The sequence below is a fragment of the Uranotaenia lowii genome, chromosome 1, assembly GCF_029784155.1.
Source record: "Uranotaenia lowii strain MFRU-FL chromosome 1, ASM2978415v1, whole genome shotgun sequence".
NCBI classification, from domain to species: domain Eukaryota; kingdom Metazoa; phylum Arthropoda; class Insecta; order Diptera; family Culicidae; genus Uranotaenia; species Uranotaenia lowii.
The window spans coordinates 28,420,302-28,442,775 of NC_073691.1; the positions used below are offsets into that span (position 1 = coordinate 28,420,302).

Here is a 22,474-nt window from a genome sequence, read left to right on the forward strand (position 1 = left end):
TAGTACAACGCAATACCGAAAATTGGAGCTCTTCCTGTATCTGCCGGATCGTTATTATTGCTTGTTTCTTCACTTCAAGAATGATTTTCTTGTCCGTTCTGGCATCTGTCTTGGGCTTCAGTCCTCTTCCTGAGCGATCCATCTCCGATCCGAACGTTTTCATCTTCTTCATGATTTTTGATACCGCTGTCTTGCTGATTTCGTAGTTCTTGGCCACTTCCCGGTGCGTTTGACCGTTATTCACATCACGAACAACCAGTTTCCGGATGGACAACGGAATGGAACCAGAAATTTATGCGTTCTCCATATTTTACAACTTATTCGAATGTAGACACCTGTTTGAATACTCCAGAGCCAAGCCAGTTGTTTATGCAACGTCAAAATACACAAAACAAACAAATTCGAAGGGCCTCGCGATGGAAACTTATCGAAATTATATACATTTTTGAGTTGGACACTTTATTTTGCCCATTTTTTTTTGGAATATTATTTGTTTTTTTTTCTATCAGAAAAACTTTCTTTTTTTACTAGCGCAACATTAACAAAAATTAAAAAGAACATAATAAACAATATTTTAAAAATGATTTCGATGTGTTTTCGGTGAATTTCAACCAGAAAAATGAAAGAAATGATAAAAAAATAGTTTGGACACTTTATTTTGCCCCTCACTGTATGTGAAACAAAAGCTCAAGCTTCTTTCCAAACTAATTTGTTGATAAGTAGGTACCTTATGGCTAGGGATGAAATTATTGTAGGTACCTTATTATTGTAACACGTGTTCAAGTTCTTCATGATTATTTAAAAAATGAAATTGAATTTTATGGAATAACCGTCTTTTTCGTTAATTCAATTCTGCCAACCCTACCCTGTCAGGAAGGTTTGCTCAATCGGGCCGATTGCAAAACAGAGATGCCAGCACTCGAATTCTACCGGTTGGAATTCGTTCCGTTTTCGGTTCGATTTTCATCCGCCTGCTCGATTGCTCGAAAACAGACGATATTTTTTGCAGTGCTGCGATGAACAAAACGAAACACGAGCAGTTTTCAATCGCAGCAATCCGGTGGCGTGTTTTGTTTTGGCGCGTGATTGTTGTGAAATTTGTCGCAGTTATTTTTGTTTGTATATTTCCGCTGTTCCTGAATTCAGAAATGCTTTGAGCGCTTTATAAGTAGAAAAAGCCATTGTCCGGCGAGCCTTCCGACGGAAGGCTCGATTATAAGAAGAAGAAGGAGGAGAAGTCCGGCGATAATTTGATGAAAAGAAAGGTATGTTTGATTGATTGAATCCAATAGTCCTATTTGTCGCTGGTAGTGTTCGTGATATTCTGTTGGTTGTTTCACCAACACTTATCAGTTTTGGAACAATCAACCTCAAAAACAACCATGTGTGCCCGTTTTTTGTACCGAGAGTTTTTGAGGTTAATTGTCCCGTCTCATCTGTACACGCTCAGCAAGTGTGCGTAAGAAATGTCAAAAACAACTCTATACTATCCTTGACCTTGTACAACAGTTTTATGTATGAGGCTACCGTTATTTCGAATAATAAACTTAAACTTCTGCTACATGTAAAAAAAAAGTTAACTATATTATTTTGAGTTAATAATATTATTTTCTAACCCATTATCGTCCCCATAGAAAACATCGACCCATGCAAACAAAGCTTCCAAGGAAATGTCCACACGGTACGGGCTCTGGTGGAATGTCATCCGAACATCGTATCCGGATCCGGATTCCAGACACGCCTAGAGGTGGTGGCTTCAGTTGATTACTTTTAATCAGTTTTCGGTGTTATATTTCTAAGTGGAAAGTATGGTGAGTACCGTTGTCACAATTATTTACTATTTGCTTATTTAAATGATCTTTTTCATCTAATCTACACAGCCAAAAATCTGAAGCCTTAAAAGTACTGAAAAAGAAAATCCCTAATATTACATGACACCACACGATTTTCTAATGTAAAATTCCGTGTAATTTTACGAACAAAATCTGATTTCTTAACAGAACTAAAATTTTATGACTTTAATATTATATGACAATTTTCTTGTGTAAACTTTACAACGTTGAATATTAAAACAGGATTGAAATTGAACTGAATTAATATTACATGACATGAATCACGGTTTAACACACAAATTTACACAACATTCAAAATACACAAAAAATAAAACAAAATTAAATAAAATTCAGTATTCACAATTCGGATTCTGAGTGCATTTTTCTCAAAAACAGAACCAGTTATGTGTTAAATCCAAAATCCAACAACAACAACAACAACAACCAGTTATGTGTTATCGTGCTGATAGTGGTCTGGTCGAATTCGTGGTAAGCCGAAGTGGGAAGAGCCGGAAGTTCAGCAAATCCAGCGGCTTTGCATAACGGAGGCAGGCACTTTGTCAGGTGGACACGCCACAGCAGCAGATGCCGTCGGTGGGAACAACACGATGGTTGGCGAAGGTGGTGTTGGGAAGAAAATGCAAGCCGGAACATATTGTCAGCACCTTAATAGTTTTCCAAAAGGTAAGTCACTCGTTGGAAGTAAAAACCTGAAAGAAACATTTTCTCTGTTTTCTCCAATAGGTTAGAGGGAATTGCAAAAATCATCGCAAATGTATTGAGAAACTTGGCTGGATGATGACTTACAACGCGATCTGTGCTGCTAAACAAAGTTTCGCACCAGGAACAGCTAAATCAACGTTGCCTATCGGTTTGGAACAATGCTGAGGTCCATTATAGCTAGAAGATTCAAGAGAACTTTCAATGATAAACCGCAGCGGTTTTGAAATATGAATCAATCTGTGCACCAGAAGATGTCAACAAAAGTGATAAGCTCTGTTCCTGCTGCAAACATCGAGAAGAGCAAGGTAAATTTTAATATTTTTAATTTACACCTCAACTGAAATAAGGCAAAAAAGATTAAAAGAGCTGAGGTAGGAATATCAAAAATTATTCGAAATATTTTTAAATTCCTAATTATTTTTTCAATCCCTAAACTCAGTTCAAACATTCGTTCATTTTTTCAATATTTAAAAAGCACAGTTCTTATTTTTGTTTTTTATCTTTTGTTGTTTTGTTTTTTTACTCGAAGCATTCGTTTTCATAGTGTTATTATTCTCGTTTCACCAGAACCTGCAAATTGCAATCGACAGGAGTCGTCGGTAGAGTCCCATAGGTGCTTTTTTAATGTTTCCGAGAGCAGACGCCCATCGATGAAGATCATTGGGCGAGGTGACCAAAGGCTTTTTGCATCAGAACGAGCGCAATGCATGTGCCGATACTACCGAAGGAACCTCTGCCTGTTCGATCGTCCAGAAGAATTTTTGCGACACTACCGCGGCCAGTTGACGTCAGATTGTGCACCGCTGCTCTTCAAGAATGAGAAACAAATTAGCCGGAAGGCCCGGGATATTACCGCTAAGTGCTTGCCCTTGATGTTCCTGTCCTACAATTGTAGAGTTCAAGAAAGCGGAAAAATCTGGCTGGAGCACAACAAAGATGTGACCAAGCAGTTGGTTGGATTTTGTGAGCAGGGTTCGTTCCGGTGGATTTTGTAAGCAGGGTTCGTTCCGGTGTTGCCAAGCCAGAAGTATTTTGCTTTCGTGAGTGGAAAATAGCATAGATTTGGCGATTATTGCTCAAATTCTAAATTTAACGCGATAGCAATATTCGGAACACAGCGTAAGATTTAAAGCTTTTAATACAGGTAAAGCTTTTAATACAAAAATTTATTAAATTGAACTTTTTTTTATAGTGTCGACGACGACGACGATGATGTGGGCATCATCGTGCTTGTACTCAGTACTGCTGGTGGTTTGAGCTGCTTCCACCCACAATTTTCGTGTTGTCTGAGCAGTCGTTTTTAACCAATAGTTTAGGCTGACCTGCATTATTATAAACAACAGTTCGTTATTCTGAGATGGCCCCACAAGCTGCATCCCCCCCCCCTCCCCCGACTCTGATTTAATCCCAACTAGTCCGTGTTCATGTAAGTATAATTGAGTTTTACTAAATTTTTAATATTGTAAAATAGAATTTTGACAATTTGATCAACACACATATATTTCCAAGTTAACATTTTAACTTATTTATTTATCAATTTTTAATTGAAATTAAGATTTCCAAAGAGCTATGCAACACACTTTTCAAATAAGTTGTAAATTTGGTGAACTCTTTTTGTTAAGTATTGAAAAATATTTTGAAAATTCAATTGTCATAAAATTTTTTTAATTTGTCTTGCTTTTTCAATGCTCCTCAGATTTTCGATTAAAGGATCGTCTCAAATTTTGTCTTTTAGACTCCATGGATCATCAGACAGTCTACGAAGCCCGCCCGATCGAGTGAGGCGATTTTCAAATAGAATACGATGTGGATCCTATTTTGCAAAACAAAATAGAGCTACCCTTCCAGAATCGAACGCTTGACGAAATTTATACACGGGTTTTTTGGCACGGTCAAAGGATTTCTGATTTCAAATTTAGTAGCAGACGACAGACAAAGTGATAGTCCAATATTTTTGCAATTATCACTTAATAATGACTTCAGAAGCGCATCTGGAAAATGCTTGCAATTGACTTTTATACAAACTGTTCATGACATGTGCCAAGTTGAATGCGAAACGGAGTTCGTATGGGATCAGCTAGTTTTATATAAATAAGTTGTAAATTGGTCGCAGTTTTGTTCACAGTAAAATCCTATTTTTAAAAACAATTCAAATATATTAAATTTATATTAATCCCTCTTTTTCGATGTTTTTTTTCAGGTTGACAAGAATAGTTCCTTACACTACTTGAGATAACCTAATCTATGGCTGACACGAAGTCTGAATCATCGTTGAAGAGCGGCATTACTATAGGTGGCGCACATAAGTTTGCACCGGAAGGGCCGCGATAGATCGAAAAAGCAAGTTGTCTTTAGGTAATACATTGTCGGCAATTGTTAAGTATTAAGAAATTTATCTTTGGTTCATCTACATATTTTTCGGTTAGGTCTGAAATTTATATATGGAAGTAAAAGCTAGAAAGTAGAATTTGATCGGGTAGATATAGAAGATATAGTTTCTCTATTAAGTTTACAGTAAGTGAACAGCAACGCCAATAGCAGTATGGTACGTTTTCTGTTGTTTGGTTAACCATAGCAATCAAGCTATTTTAAGTTCATTGTTTTATCAATTAAGAGATTTTTTAGGTTCAGGATCAGGATAACTCACCGAAAACTCGACCACTAAATTGAAGTATTGAGGTAGAAATTCAAAAGAATTTTTTGACGAATGAAAATATTCATAGCCATTCTTTATTCAGCTTAGTTATATGGCAGGCTTCGGATTGATTTCATTGATATTGAATAGCATCGCTGAAAGTTTGGCACTGGCCATGCGATATGAATAATTGAACTCAAAAACTTAAGGTTTTTTTTTTGGCGTTTAAATAGCTGTGGGAAGCTGACGCTGAAAATGAAATGTGGGTAGAAATTGAACTGAAAAACTTATGTTATCAATAAATAAAATAATTTTTGTCTCATGTAACATAAAATTCTTATGAGATGATTGAAACGGCTCATACCTTGAGGCTTTAAGAAGCCAAATTCGTTTCGCCACTTTTCGAAGAGAACAGGAAATAGATAGGGATATATGAAGATGAATAGAATTATAGACGAAGATCAATAGCTTTTAGAAAAAGGAATATTTCGAACATGTAATCAATGTCTATCGCAAATTTTCAATTTTTTAACATTAATTTGTTAAATAAGATAATTTTTTTAAATTCATGACTTAAATAATTTTTATATAAATTTCAATATTATATTTTAATAAACAATTTTCATACAATGTTTCCATTATTTTCAGATTTACAGAAGTTTCCTACCGGGCAACGACGAACGGAACAATCTAATCTGATTTACCGTGATGCAGCAGAGTTTGATCAAGACTGATGGATTTAAGCTGGACAGGAGTATAAGAATAGATGATATCCAAACAGGAAGTCAAACAGCAGAGCAGTGATTGCAGCCATTAGGAACTCGGCCTCAATGTCGATAGATATCTGACACCAAAGGTGCGAAAAAACTTGAACATACTCTCCGAAACCACAAATTGTACCACAACGATAACAGGAATCATAAGATTTTTTTATTTAAGCGGATTGTTAGCATTAACTTTAGATTTCAGCAAATATTTATTACCAGTAGTAAAATCTTCTTTTTTTTTCAAACTTATTATGGACATCAGTTTGTATTACATGAGAGTTATTCAAAAAATGATTTGGATTCGCGCAAAGTAAGACTCGTCTCATATATCAAAAGTAGAAGAAAATTGTAATTCATGTACCTGCCAGGGAAACTATCCATAATTGTACTTAAATTAAAAGATTAGATGAATTTTTAATAACTTATGTTAGCTATGAACACTCAATACCCATAGTCATGGTTATTTAATTTAATGGTATTATTATTGTGTTTTTTTTATCAAACTGCTTTGGAGTCATATTTTGTAACAACACAAAAAAACATATCAAGGCAAATCAGATATTATTTTGTCTTACTCAAAGTCAAGAAACATCAGAAGAAAAATTCGATGATAGATTTTTGTAAATGTTAATTATTATTTGATTATTTATATTGATACAATTATGATGTAGGATAATGATAATTAATTTTATGATTCATCGGATGATTTATTTTAAGTAGTTAATATCCATTATTATATTATTTATGTAGGTATAATTATTATAAAGAATAGTTTTAATTGATTGTATACACGAATTATATGCATAAAATAAAATGAAATAAGAATCTTGCTATTTTTGAAAATAAACAAGAAAACTCTGAAATATTGGCATCCCTGCCAATCGACCCTGAAACGGTCCGAAAATTCATTCGGATTCGGTCCGAAATCGGTCCTTTTTTCGGTTGCAAGCTATGGCAATCGACCCAGAAACGGTTCGAAAAATCGTTCGGATTCGGTCCGAAATCGGTTCTTTTTTCGGATGGACGCTATGGCAATCGACCCAGAAACGGCTCGAAAAATCGTTCGGATTCGGTCCGAAATCGGTCTTTTATTTAGGAGGGGCGATGGCAATCGGCCCAGAAACGGTTCGAAATCCATTCAGATTCGGTTGGAAAACGGTCCGCTTGTTTTGACATTTGACCTGCTCGAACCCTGTCAGGAACGTTTGCTCAATCGGGCCGATTGCAAAACAGACATGGCGGTACTCGAATTCTAGCGGTTAGAATTCGGTCGGTTATCGGCTCGATTTCCATCCGCCTGCTCGATTGCTCGAAAACAGACGATATTTATCGCAGTGCTGCATGAACAAAACAAAACACAGGCAGTTTTCAATCGCAGCAATATGGGTGCGTGTTTCGTTTTGGTGCATGATTGTTGTGAATTGTGTTGTGAAATTTGGTCGCAGTTCTGTTTCTGCCGTTTCCGCTGTTTCTTTTCAGAAATGCTTTTAGCGGTATGTAGAAGAAGCCATTGTCCGGCGATAATTTAATAAAAAGCTAGGTATGTTTGATTGATTGAATTCTAAATAATCAAGTTTTATTTATATCATTTTCTAACCCTTAATTGTCCCCATAGAAAACATCGAACCATGCAAACAAAGCTTCCAAAGAAATGTCCACACTGTATAGGCTCTGGTGGAATGCTATCCCGGACATCGTATCCAGATCCGGATCCCGGACACGCTCTAAGGTGGGTGGCTTCCCTTGGATTACTTTTAATCAGTTTTCGGTGTGATCCTTCAAAAGGGAAGCAATGTCACAATTATTTACTATTTACTTATTAAAATGATCTCTTTCAAGATTGAAATTTTAATTCTTGTGGATCAATTCAAGAAACAAATTTCGAAAATGTTTGATTGATTGAGTTCTAAATAATCAAGTTTTATCAATATAATTTTCTAACCCGTTATCGTCCCCATAGAAAACATCGATCCATCGAATTCCAAGGAAATGTCCACACGGTACGGTATCCAGATCCGGATCCCAGGCACGCTCAGAGGTGGTGGCTTCACTTGGATTACTTTTCATCAATTTTCGGTGTTATACTTCAAAAGGAAAGCAAGGTGAGTACCGTTGTCACAAATATTTACTATTTACTTATTAAACTGATCTTTTTCAAGATTTAAATTTTAATTCTTGTGGATCCAATCTATAAACACAAAAAAAATATTGATAATTACGTGTAACTGAAAGTTGTTGCCTTTAAAACAATTCAACAAGTAATGGAAAAAATCGTTTTGATTTAGCACTACCTATCAGACAGAAAACACTATCTCTTCATTTAAGTCAGCTTTCTCTTTAGAATATTTTTTTAAAGAGTAATAGAATAGTGTAGTGACCAAGCTTACCACATCATTTCCTACAAATAGTACAGACTAGAACTAATTAATTCACTTGTTACTATCGAATTGTATTTCCTTGACCCTAACTATGATTTTATATCGATGGGCTGACGTTAAATCAATAAAGCACAATTACAATATTAAATAAAAAATGATTTGATTTTACAACAAATGTCCTGTAACAAAAAGGAGCATGACATTTGTCGTAGTTTTACCGTTCAAAACAAATTACAGCGTAAAAATTACAGGTTCAATAATTATTTTCAAGTTTTCAATCCCACTTCATCAATTTCCTGTTCTGTTTATAAGTAGACGATATCAATCACGTTATTTAAGTTTTTTTTTTTTTTTAACAATTTCTTTATTTGAAACGGCTCATACCTTTGAGTTTTAAGGAGCCAAACTCGTGTTTTGCTTATACAATTGATAACTTAAGTCTAGCACTTTTTTGTGTAGGATCAAAGAAGATAGAAAGGGAGATGTGAAAAATAAAAAGAATTATAGACGGAGATCGATAGTTTTTAGAAAGAGGTAAATTTCGAACATGTAGTCCAAGTCTATCACAGCCAGCACATCTCTCACTGGAACATAGGGTGGTTTTCCTCGGGCCCTAAGGGAGTCTATAAAATTCGTTCTGGCGACAAGATGGACCTCGCACGACCAAACAATATGCTCGATGTCATGGTAACCTTGGCCACAACCACATAGATTGCTGCCAGCAATATCAAAACGATAGAGTACCGCGTCTAAGGAACAATGATTGGACATGAGACGGGAAAATATACGAATAAAATCCCGACTCAAGTTCAATCTATTGAACCATGGTTTAAGGCTAACCTTTGGGATAATCGAGTGGAACCACCGACCATCCTCATCCTCGTCCCATTTGCGTTGCCAGTTGACAAGAGAGTTTCTTCGAGCCAAATAGTAAAATTCGCTGAAGACGATTTCACGTTGATACGTGTCGCCTTCCATCGCTCCCACCTTTGCCAGAGAGTCTGCCTTCTCATTGCCCACTATCGAGCAATGAGAGGGAACCCAAACAAAGGTGATGGTAAAGCGACGTTTTGATAAAGCACTCAAATTATTTCGTATCTTCTCGAGGAAGTACGGCGAGTGCTTTCCCGGTTTTATCGAATGGATTGCTTCAACAGAGCTCATACTATCCGTAACAATATAGTAGTGTCCACTTGGCCGTGATGCGATACTGTCCAGAGCCCAGTGAATAGCTGCTAACTCCGCTACATATACAGAGCATGGTGGCTGAAGACTGTGTGAGGCGCTAGATATTTCGTTGAACACTCCAAATCCTGTTGTTTCCTCTATAAGAGATCCATCGGTAAAGTACATTTTATCAGCATCGACGTGTCTATATTTAGCTTCGAAAATTCTTGGAATCAGAAGAGGACGATGCGAGACCGGGATTCCACGAATTTCCTGCTGCATAGACAAATCAAACTGGACAGAAGAATGATCGTAGTCTGGGCTACAAACACGAGTTGGAGAATACGAAGAAGGGTTTACCTGCATTGACATGAGGACATGGTATATAGACATAAATCTAGTATGAAGATTTTGCTCAAGTAACCTTTCAAAATTCACAATCACCAATGGGTTCATGACCTCACACCTGATGAGGAACCGGAGTGATAGTAAATTGAATCGATCTTTAAGAGGAAGTATTCCTGCCAAAACTTCGAGACTCATGTTATGCGTTGAGGGCATACAGCCCAGAGCGATACGGAGGCAGCGGTATTGGATACGCTCGAGTTTGATGAGGTGAGATTTGGCAGCTGACTGGAAGCAGAAGCTACCATATTCCATCACTGAGAGGATGGTTGTTCGATACAGTTTTAAAAGATCTTCTGGATGGGCTCCCCACCAGGTGCCAGTGATTGATCGAAGAAAATTGATTCTTTGTTGGCATTTTCCTTTCAGATACTCAATATGGGCTCTCCAAGTACATTTGGAATCAAACCAAACCCCAAGATACTTAAAACACCTCGATTGAGTGATCGTTCTGCCTAGGAGTTGAAGCTTAGGTTGAGCAGGTCTATGTTTCTTAGTGAAAACAACCATCTCCGTTTTCTGGGGGGAAAACTCAATCCCAAGCCCCAAAGCCCAGGAAGACAATCTGTCTAAAGTATCTTGTAAAGGTCTGTGCAGATGAGACTCGGAGGATCCTGTTACAGACACCACGCCGTCATCTGCAAGTTGTCTTAGAGTGCAGCCTTCAGAGAGACAACTGTCGATGTCACTTACGTAAAAGTTGTACAAAAGTGGACTCAAACATGAACCCTGCGGAAGGCCCATGTAAGAGATTCTTCTAACTGCAATATCTCCGTGAGCAAAGTTCAGATGTTTCTCACAAAGCAAGCTGTATAAGATGTTGTTCAATAGTGGAGGTAGACCCCGGGAGTGCAACTTTTCTGACAACACCTCTATTGAGACGGCATCAAAAGCTCCCTTTATGTCTAGAAACACTGAAGCCATTTGCTCACGTTTAGCGTACGCCATTTGTATCTCTGAAGACAGCAGAGCAAGACAATCGTTTGTCCCTTTGCCCCTTCGAAACCCAAATTGAGTATCTGAAAGGAGACCATTTGTTTCCACCCATTTGTCCAAACGAAACAAGATCATTTTCTCCATCAATTTGCGTATACAAGACAACATCGCTATTGGACGGTACGAATTAGGATCAGACGCTGGTTTTCCGGGCTTCTGGATAGCAATGACTCTCACTTGTCTCCACTCTTGAGGAACAATGTTGTGCTCCAAGAATTGATTAAATAAATTTAACAAGCGAAATTTTGCGGCATCCGGAAGGTTTTTCAACAAGTTAAACTTGATTTTATCAATTCCCGGAGCTGAATTGTTGCAAGAGAGGAGGGCAATTGAGAATTCGACCATCGAAAATCTGGAATCCAGATCGCACCTGTCTGTAGACACATTCCGAACAATTTTTTTGTTCGGTGTGGAATCGGGACAGACTTTCCGTGCAAAGTTGAATATCCATCTATGTGAATGTTCCTCACTTTCATTTGTTGAAGATCGATTACGCATGTTTCGTGCTACTCTCCACAAGGTACTCAAGGACGTTTCCTGTGATAAACCCTCCACGAATGTACGCCAATGTGCTAGTTTTTTCCCTTTAATCAATTTTTTGAATTGATTTTCAAGGCACAGATACGCTTGAAAATGATCGAGGGTTCCATGTTTTCTAAAATCTTTGAATGCTTTTGATTTGTCCTTGTATAGCTTAGAACACTGGTTGTCCCACCATGGATTAGGAGGCCTTCGACGTACAGATGAATCAAGGATGGGTTTCGTTTGAGCACAAACTGCACTATCATGTATCAAATCAGCGAGAAAGTTATACTCTTCCAAAGGAGGTAGAACATTCATAGAATTGATGGCTGTTGTAACCGTGTCCACATATTTTTTCCAGTCGATGTGTCTTGTAAGGTCATATGCCATATTTGTTTGATTGGAAGTGCTGGCCCCATTGGTGATTGTAATTTTGATTGGTAAGTGGTCACTACCATTGGGATCAGGGATTACCTTCCACTGGCAATCCAATGAAAGTGAATTTGAGCAGAGTGAGAGGTCAATTGCACTTGGTCTTGCAGGAGGTTTAGGTACCCGTGTTTTTTCACCCGTGTTCAAAATTGTTAAATTGAAACTGTCACAAATGTCATAAATAAGAGTAGAACGACTATCGTCAATTTGTTCTCCCCAGACAGTTCCATGTGAATTGAAGTCACCCAGGATCAACCTTGGCTCAGGAAGCACTGAGCACAGGTCTTCTAGGTGACTTCGATCCACTGCAACTCTATGAGGCCAGTACAAACTGACAACGCATAAGTCCTTACCTCTTATAGTTGTATGACATGCAACAGCTTCAATTCCTCCTGATAAAGGGAGGTGGATTCTATAAAAGGAGTGGCGCTTATTGATCCCCAAAAGCACCCCTCCATAAGAATCGTTGCGATCCAGGCGGATAATGTTAAAATCGTGGAAGGAGATGTTTGATTCAGAAGAAAGCCATGTTTCAGAAAGGGCAAAAATATCGCAACTTGTTTCATGAAGAAGAAATTTGAACGGATCCAGTTTAGGGATAATACTACGACAATTCCACTGTAACACAGTGATATCTCCGACCTCTTGGCGTAAATTAGCCATCGAGAGAGATAAACACTGAAAGAAGGGGCCAAGTTTGCATCAATTGCTTCAAAAATGTCTTTACTACAGGTAGCATTGATGTTACAATGCCCCTGATCGATTCCGATGCGTTAAAAAACGTGAAAACTCCTTTTAAAATGTCAGACAACTTGAACAGTCCCAATTGAACAGATGAGTCTGACATAACTTCATTCGATTTGGGGGCCTTAGAAGTCTCCGAAACTTGTGTTTTATTCTGGGATGCAAAGTTCATGGAGAATCCGGGAGGGACAGGCTTTCCTTTTCCAGAAGTTGTCGGTTTTTGTGTGGCGTCAATTTGGGAGCTAAATGTTGGAACCTTTTTTGGAACTCTGGGGGTCTTAGGAGCAGGTTTCGCTCGTTTCCGAGAATTAGCAACAAAAATTACTGGGTTATCTTGATCTGTGGAGTCTGTGTCATCATTTTCCACTGGCAGCACTGAAAAAATGTTAGAGGACTGAGGTTGGATCGGAGGCGCCGCGCCCTTTAAAATTGCGGCATAAGACCGCTTCGACCGTTCTTTTAAAGAGCGCTTTTGACTATCCCAGCGACTCTTATATGCCTCGCACGAGGAGATATCATGGGGTGAGCCCCCGCAATAGACACATTTCTGTTCTATTGCCGAGCACGCTCCAACCCCATGATTCTCCCCGCATTGGGGACACCGCTGCTTGTTGCAACAGTGCGATGCAGTGTGCCCCAACTTAATGCAATTTTTGCAATCCATTGGGCGAGGCACAAAGAGTCGCACGGGTAACCTTAAAACTCCGTCAATCAAGACGTAGTGAGGGAGGGCGGTACCCGCAAAGGTCACACGGAATGAGGCTGAAGGCGAGTACTTTTTAACTCCATTCACGACGTTGGCAGTATTAAGTTGGCGGCAGTCCAAGATTTCAACCGAAGTCGAATCAAGGTTCTTAAACTTACCAACGCCGTTGGATTTAACATACTCTGCCTCCAGGCTCATTTCTGTTATCACACCATCAATCTCTACGTCCCGTGATGGAATGTAAACTTGGTACTCCAAGGTTAAGAACTTACTAGCTACAATCTCATTTGCGGCTTTTCGGTTACCCACAACTACGCGCAACTTGTTCGGTCGCACTTTCGTTACGCTGGATACAGAGGACCACCTCGCCAGATCTTTCGTGATCTGAACAACATTAAGGTGCTTACCGTTCATTTTGGGCCGGATGAACACCACCCATGGCCCAGAGGGAGACGAACCTTCTGTATATTGTCGGAGCCGGGTGGTTCTACTCTCAACTGAAGGCGATGATAAATTATCCATAAGGGAATCGTTAGCATTTGAGGGACCAGCATCATCTGGATCCTCTAATCGCTCCTCATTCTCAAAGGTTAAATTATCATCATCATCAGTTGAGGGGTTTAACCCCCCGCCTTCGTCCATATCTCTGCACGAGGGACACGAATGCCTCCCGTGAAAATATGACCGAAGCGAACAATGATCGAAATTAAATTTATAGGGAAATGTATAGAAAAAGAAAAGGGAAAAAAGAGTAAATTAGACTTACAAATTATAGCACTTCACAATTGTATATTTTGTTCAGTGTTCAGTATCCACGTGGTCTTCTTTGGTTGAAGATGGCGACTCAGATGGCCTTGGCTCTGATGAAATGGTTGGAGGTGGTGATTATCGATCCGACTCCGAGCCGTTTTGTGTCCAGTCACCTACGGCAAACAAAACCGGGTCCAACGGTAACCGCTTCCCTAGGTTCTCTCACTCGGGTATATCAGGGAAACAAGACACTCCACATATATCGATGGCCTCGATGTCGATGATAATGGCAGCTGCTATCCAAACCAGATTGCAGCAAACGCACGTTTCTGGAAGCAAACGCAAATTCCTCCTTTCGTGTCGATGGAATTCGGCAAAGCACTATTAAACCAGTAGGAAAAAAAACCTCAGACAACTGCACTGTTTAATTTACAACACTTGTAGCGGAAAAAAAAACACCCCGTTCGGACAATGGAAAAATTCGTCCGCACTCCTCGAACGATTGAGATGGAATGTTATTTAAGTTACACACTATTAATTTTTTGGTGTAAATTTATGTCAAATTGGATGCACAAAATTGAAGCATCACTTTTAACATAAAATTACACTACAGAAGACAGAAACGCTTGAAGCCATAAATTCTCAGGCAATAATTGTAGGACATATTCATCATAATATTATATCATCGACGATGTAAACTTAAATCAAATTTGATGCACAAAAGTGAAGCATCGATTTCTACATAAAATTAGACCGTCTCAGATATAAAAATGTTTCGTAAAGTTTTGTTCGGCTATATGAGCTTTCGGAGACAATATGTTTAAAGGCAATCATTTCATAATCATATTTATATTTTATTATCAAAGCTTGTTTCAGAATACACTGTATTTATTTTTAAAATTTTCCGACAAGTGTTTATCTTTATATTAATCTTAACCTAATATTACGCAAAACTATCTATAGGCTGCTTTAAATAATTCTCTAGAAATATTCTGGTTTTGTATGTATAATCTGATAAAAGTCTGGATTATATACTGTACATTAAACCGCTGCAAAAAATGACTTTTTGCTCCCATATGTTTTTCGATAATTTTTGGGTCACCAAGCACCAGTGTAAATTTTGAGATGATTTGGTTGATTCCTGAGTTAGCGCAACGCGTTTCAATTTTGTATGGAAATTGTATGGAAGAAGAATGCGAGAGTAACATCAAATAACTTTTCTGGAGTACAGATTAGGTTTGTGCTTTGTTAACATGAATTGAACTGCAAGAATCTTGCAATGTTTTTAATCCAAAGTAAAAATTTTTTTTTGAACTTTCAGTACATCTCTAGTTACGGGATGTGTAAAAATTTAAACACAAAGCTTGCTGCGGTCTACTGTACATATGTCCCTAAGTGTGTGGTTCTTTCCAGTATTTGGGTTTCAAAAAACGTACATTGCTTCTAGGCTTAACATATTAAGGACTATACAAGAGATATTTCGTGTTTTATTTTCTTATCCTAACTATATACTAAGAAACCTTTATCAAAACTTTGTAAATTTAACGAGGAAGTAATATTCTACAATATGAAATATTCACTTCTCAGTATTGAAAAAAAAAACAACTTTTTCATTTGGTCGAATCGCTGTCAATTGCACGTAAAAACTCATTTCTTTCTCCCGCTCTATTTCAACTTTAACGTTATCAAATTGTTAAAGAAGAAAACAGTTTTAGTAAGTAATTTATTCCAAGTATGGAACATAACCTAAGGGCAATTTTTTATCCAGCGTCAGTTAATGTGTTACCGCAAGTTGTGTAAACAACTTGTTAAAAAATGTACAAACACGTGAAAAGGATCTATCTCCATATATGGCGAATCGGGAAAAACGCGTTTGAAAAAAATACAACCTCTTTTAAATCGCTAATTGAAAATTACTTAAAATTTTTGATTTTTATGATAGCTTAACGATTTTTAGGAGCATCCTCTATACGTTGGAATAGAGGAATATCAATTTTCATGAAAAAACAACGCGCTATCGCAGATAGAACCTAGCTCACGTAATATTTTATCTCCTTTGTTTATACACCCTTTGCTATTTTCTCATTTCTAGCTTTAGTTTTAAGCTCGCATTCATTTGCAACTATGTTTTTTTTTTGAATAATGTGTCAAATATTTACCAACACACAAAATGGATCTATCTCCATGATGGCGTATTGAGAAAAACGCGTTTGAAAAAAATACAACCTATTTCAAATCGCTAATTAAAAATAACTTGAATTTTTTTTATTTTTATGAAAGACAAACGATTTTTAGAAGCATCCTCTATATGTTGGAATTGAGGAATATCGATTTTCATGAAAATCTAACGCGCTATCGTAGATAGAACCTACTTCACGTAACATTTTGTCTAACCTGTTTATACACCCTTTGCTATTTTCTTATTTTTAGCTGATGTTACAAGCTCGCATTCATTTGTAACTATGTTTTTATGTTGAATAAAGAGTTAAATTGATTATTTTGAGTTTGTTGGCGGAGTAGTAGCGAAAAATGGTTTCGGAGTAAAGGGTGTATATCCATGTAATGGCAGTTCTGGTTTAAGAATGTTTATAGATCCTTTACTCAAATTGAGTTTTTAATGTAACGGAATATCATTTTCTCAAAAGGGTTTTACCGTTAAGTAGTGCAAGTGTTGGCCTATCGCGAGGTACTGAAAATGGTTTTTGTTTACTTTTGGAGATAGATCCTTTTCACGTGTTGGTACAGATATGAGAAGCGATGGGTTTTTACGATACGTACCATCAGGTCACCATCTACCGCCCAAAGTTCGTTGAACTTTAACAATTATGATTAAAACAAATCGATGAAAGATTTTCATTCACTTTCTTAAACAGCATATTTTGAAAAAAATATCTTGAAGCAAAAAAAAGGAAAAGAGCTCACCTCACCTTTAATTAGCCGGTCATCGTCAAAGCGATTAAGTAATGTTTGAACGAAACAAAATTAATTTCAGAACTGTACTTAACACAGGTTAAAATACGTTATTGTGAGAAGAAATAGTGTTTTCAAAATTAAGAGTAAACTTCTTTTGGGCAGCAAATTGTGCCTGGGCGGTAATTGGCGACTTAATCATAAAACCAGTATTTTTTAATAAAAAAAACCTTTCCTTCTTACCAGGCGATTTACCAAGCTGTGGAACCACGGTGTAGTAAGTTGGTTCAGAAGCGCGAACATTTACCTTCTTATTGTAGAATCAACTCCAACCTAAAACATAGATCCGTCGCCGATGGCACCAACTGGGGTCCAGCCAACTTGAAATATCCTACCAGCAGTGCGTACCGGTTCCTTTAAAGTCGTCGGACTCAGCTTGTTTCCTATAATATGAAATACAGCTGTTGTTTTCGTATTTCGTGAACCTGAAACTAAACCTTTAAAAGCATATTGAAAATATATAACAATATAATTACTTACCTATTTTCCTAGGATGTAGGTATACCTACTAGAATCTGCTGAAAATCAGGATGATCAGTTAGAAAATCTTTCAGAGTACTTTTCGGCGGAATCATTCGGATAACTGTCCTCGAACCCTTTGCTTTGCCGTTGTTAGAGGCATCAAAACCGTTTCGGAGTTGCACCAGAATTCTACGGAACTATTCTTGTGTCTGATTATAATTTTGCCAACACCAGGGCATTGCAATAAACTTGCATAAAAATCTGGGCACTATCAGCGCGACGTCATCCATCCGATGACCGGTAAATGAATCGGACACTTTTTGTCACAGCCGTAGAAACAGCACAGCATCTTTCAAACTAGTAGAATCCGTTTTAGAAAACTTAGGAAAACTTCACAGAATTCGCGACGATGTTGAAAAACGGGAAAACTCAATTTGTTTTGTTTACTTTTTGATAGTCAACACGCTCGTTTTTTTATAACCATTTTCGAGTTTTTTTCAACCGTTTTTTGGTTTTTCTCTTTGAACTTCAAAAATTGTTGTTTTTTAACCATAGTCAATCGTTGAATTTCAACCATTTAATAAGTTCTGCAGAAAACTTGCAAAATGGTTAAAAATTCAGCATTTTAATGACTGAAAAATTATCTTTGTTTTTGTTTTATTCATAAATTTTGCAGCGCGTCAGTTGTTTCGGCTTAGTTTTTTCCTGCTTTTTTACGGTATCGCCAAGTTTACTACAATAAAAAGGGAAATATGAACTGCCGGCTCCAATGAAACACTTGTTTTGTAAGTATTGATGTGATGAAAGGTTAATCTTAATAAAGTCGGTATCTGATTATATCGAATATTTAGGTCAAGCGATCCGGTTCCGAGTGCTCGCCATGGAAGAAAATAGAATAGGCAAACCTCCTCCGCAACTTAGAAACTGGAAACAGAAATCAAAAATGCACAGCTGCCTGAAAAATCAGACCCGGAAACGAAAATTGCCGACCCGGATGCAGGATAACAATTTCAAAGTATTTCTAAAGGTAAGTCCTTAGCTAAAAAATGAATCTAGTTGGGATTGTGCGGGAGAGTTATAGGAATGTTCTTCCGGCTCCCTGATATTGAGAAAAAGCCCCCCAATAAAAACGAACCAATTTTGTGGTTGGTCTAAGGTTCAGTTGAAATAGTTCGTACGAATCTGACCACGCAAGTTCCGATCTGCCTAAGACAACGCAGAGATAAGTTTCGGATCAAAATAAAATTTGATTTATTTCTTCTTATTTTAGGAACGATGCGAACTTCAATAAAGGCTCATTATGTGGTATTTAGCACAGTTGATTGAAGAGTCATTCCGGAAAACCGATGTTGAATCCAAATTAAGCTGGTTTGTCTACTCCTGGTTCAACTTTGATGGTGCTCATAAACTCTTCATGAGATTTATCGGAACGTGGAAGGACTGCCATAAAAAATTCGGGGTTTCGTAGTGAACCGGATATGAACCGAATGGATGCTACTTTCGGCTTAATGTAGGAAGATTGATAATTATATGTGATGCAGTTAATTAATTGAACTTGATGGTCAAATAAATGCAAAATCAATATTCTTTCCATTTATTTCGAAAAGAATGAATCTTTTCCCAAAAAACGGTTATTTTTCAAGCATTATCCATATTTGAGAGCACGGTTGAAAAATAACCATAGTGCAAGTTCTCTCCGAAATCTCATTTTATGAGTTTTCGCTGAAAACTCATAAAACGACTTGATCCACAAAACTGCCATTATGGTTATTTTTCAAACATTAATGGTTGAAAGTGGCCCAGCGTGAACTTCTACACTCTCATATCTTACACTCTAAAATTGCATTTAATTAAACGCATCTAAATTTACATCATTGAAGATATAAAATTGAGCTGAGCGCATGTAAAATTGAATCATTCTTAATATAGATCAAATTATATTAGGTGTTTAAGCGTTTCTGGCTCGTATAATTTTCATTATTTTTTGGTGTGTAGGCTTCTTATTATATATTGATAGATGATATGAACTAACATCCTATTTTGCTTTTCCTTTTTTCTCTTGTCTTTTTGTATTTCTTTTCATGTTGCCTTCTGATGATGGCGAATTCACGTCAAGTTTGGAAAACTCGAACAACCTTCAAGCCATCTCTTCACAACATTGTACCCCGAAGATGGATTTCGCATGATGTGGTTGTCATCCCAAGGATTTAATCAACACCTGAAAATGGACGAATTGCTTAACAAGAAGAAGCTTGCGCCAGACATCGCAATGTCTTGTAGCAGAAGAGGTAACAAAAAATAAATTAGAAGAAAAAAACGGAAAAATAAAAAACATATGAAATAAAAGTCTCTAGCTTTTTGTAAACAAACCGAAAAACCTAAATGAATGGCAACCATGCTAATCGGTCCAGAAACGGCTCAAAAAACCGTTCGGTTTCGGTCCGAAATCGATTCTTTTTTTTCGGGTGGACGCTTGGCAATCGGCCCGGAAACGGTTCGAAAAATCATTCGGTTTCGGTCGGAAATCGGGCCGTTTTTTCGGATGGACGCTTTGGCAATCGGCCCAGAAACGGTTCGAAAAACCGTTCGGTTTCGGCCCGAAATCGGTCCTTTATTTCGGAGGGACGATGGCAATCGGCCCAGAAACGGTTCGAAAACCGTTCAGATTTGGTTGGAAAACGGTCCGCTTGTTTTGACATTTGATCTGCTCGAACTGGTTGAAAAAACTTATCGTCGCCCGAAAAAGTGTTTCATTTTCGCACGATTTTCTACTAAATTCGGCCCGATTTCTTATACGATTTCGGACCGATCGAGCAGATGTACGGACAAAAATCGGGCCGATTTCGGGCGATTTTTCCTGTCTGGGAACTGGTTGAAAAACTTATCGTCGTCCGAAAAAGTGTTTCATTTTCGCACGATTTTCTACTAAACTCGGCCCGATTTCTTATACGATTTCGGACCGATCGAGCAGATGTACGGACAAAAATCGGGCCGATTTCGGGCGATTTTTCCTGTCTGGGTATATTCACTCTCTTCTACTTCTTCTCTCACTCTCTGTTTACCTTTTCCTGCTGGATGAGTTCTTCCACCGAAATCGTTTTGCTCCACAACAACACCAAATCGAAAAGATTGCACCTCAGCATCATCTTGCCGGAGGATTCCGCATCTTGATCCGATAATGATGAAGAAGTTTCCCGTATGTCCACCACGTAATACTTATTGTTGATTTTAAGGAAATCCAACATGACTAATAGCACTGATATTTTTCTGATGTTTTGATTTCCGACTGCGAACTTTACGAGTCACTCATACTCTGGGTTGCCAGGTGCCCAGATTTGTCTGTAAAACCAAGACTTTTGACCCTTCGTCCAGATATTGGTCAGACACAGATTTTGCCCAGATTTTTGATAAGAGTGCCCAGATTTTACAGATTTTCAAAATTGAGTGATGAAACCAATATTTATGCACCGGATTTCATCCGTAAGTGCCAGATTAGACTGAAATCTCGCTTGTATTCATTGGTATTTCACCAAGCATTCATTACCAATTCTTTTTTTAAATGAGATCAACGTGGTACGTGGTACAGTGTTCTCAGCTCGAAAATACAACCACCAAACCCCCCCCCCCCCCGCTCACGCGCACCGTCAAATGTCTTGTTTAGTACCAAATTAGTGATCTTCCCTGTGCACAGACAAACACAGACTTTTTTCCAGAATTGCCCAGATTTTTACTCCTCAACACCTGGCATCCCTGCATACTCGATCACGAAAGAACGTGCAAAGAAAATTCGAAAAACGTTTACACGCTTATCAACAATTATGTACAAATAGTTTAATAACTGAGACAAAATTTTAAATATGAAGAAAGAAAATGTAAAATGTCAAAACTGATTATATTCAATTTTTTTTGGAAATCTTTAAAATAAAAGGAAGGTAGAAAATGTATAATGTTGAATGTTTAAAAAAATTGAAGTAAAATCATTTAAATAATAACCTTTATGACTGATTAATGGCGATCTTGATTAACAATGGGCAATTCTCATTTTTGAACTTTATTAATCAGAATCACAAAACTATTAGAATATTTGTTCAGGAATCTATATCGAAGGTAAATGTTTCGGGAAATTATGAACTGCCGATAATAGAGTATTTCCTGAGACAGATTGTGGTAGGGTAGCTTTTTGTTTTTGTTTTGAAAAATGTAAACACCAACTGGTCGCCATTTTGATCTTTGATGATAAGCACTGTTCAATGCTTTCTTTTAAAAACTTCTTTAATTAAAAGCATCAACATACCTTCATGTCCCAACTTGTTATGAATTTACAAATCATTAAATAAAGAATTTATATTCTCCTCACCAAGGTGCGCTTGCAAAACCACTACAATTGCATTGCCAATTTTATTTCGTTACTATCTGGTCATTGAACATGCGTAATGTTGTTGTTATGTTTACCCTACCACGATATGCCGAGAAATGTAAACATGAGAAATCAGCTGTTCGTCTGACAAGTGGGGAAATGCCTTATACAAGCAGAACATTCTGAGCAATTTCGAAAAAAATAAATAGGTATCAATTTGAAAAATAAGTTCCACTAGCATCACTGTTTATCTTTCTTAAAATTAGACAGAAGAATATTTGGTAACGATTTTAAAAGCGAATGCAGTACATTTATAAAAAAAAATATTTAAAATCTGAATCACAGCACTACATAGCTCCGATCACTTCTTTACAGCTTGCTCAAATAAGGTCATTTTGATTCATTTTGTTTTTATGGACAATGTTATTATTGTTTTTTGGTATAATTACTGACATAAGAGTGATTAAGTATAAAAAAAAGTATAACAAATAAGAAATGCAAATAAGGCTTCTTCAAATCTTTTACAGAAATTTTATATTAAGTTTAAACATACACATGCAAGTTTCTCCCTGCTGAGTGATTTCATCAAATGCGATTATGCGTCGCAGCTTTTGTTTACATCTCGAGA

The 22,474-nt window shown here is 37.4% G+C and overlaps 2 long non-coding RNA genes across 2 annotated transcripts; both read left to right on the forward strand.

Moving 5' to 3' along the window:
• The first annotated feature begins 862 nt into the window (after window positions 1-862).
• On the forward strand, window positions 863-6,618 carry LOC129738730 (uncharacterized). Its single transcript, XR_008735620.1, has 9 exons — window positions 863-1,265; window positions 1,635-1,811; window positions 1,881-2,516; window positions 2,577-2,860; window positions 3,123-3,674; window positions 3,748-3,981; window positions 4,291-4,679; window positions 4,756-4,910; window positions 5,839-6,618. It is a non-coding gene; the product is annotated as an uncharacterized LOC129738730 (long non-coding RNA).
• Window positions 6,619-7,385: 767 nt separating this feature from the next.
• Window positions 7,386-19,899, forward strand: LOC129738731 (uncharacterized). The gene is made up of 4 exons (XR_008735621.1): window positions 7,386-7,497; window positions 7,573-7,686; window positions 7,918-8,059; window positions 19,606-19,899. It is a non-coding gene; the product is annotated as an uncharacterized LOC129738731 (long non-coding RNA).
• The last annotated feature ends 2,575 nt before the right edge of the window (window positions 19,900-22,474 follow it).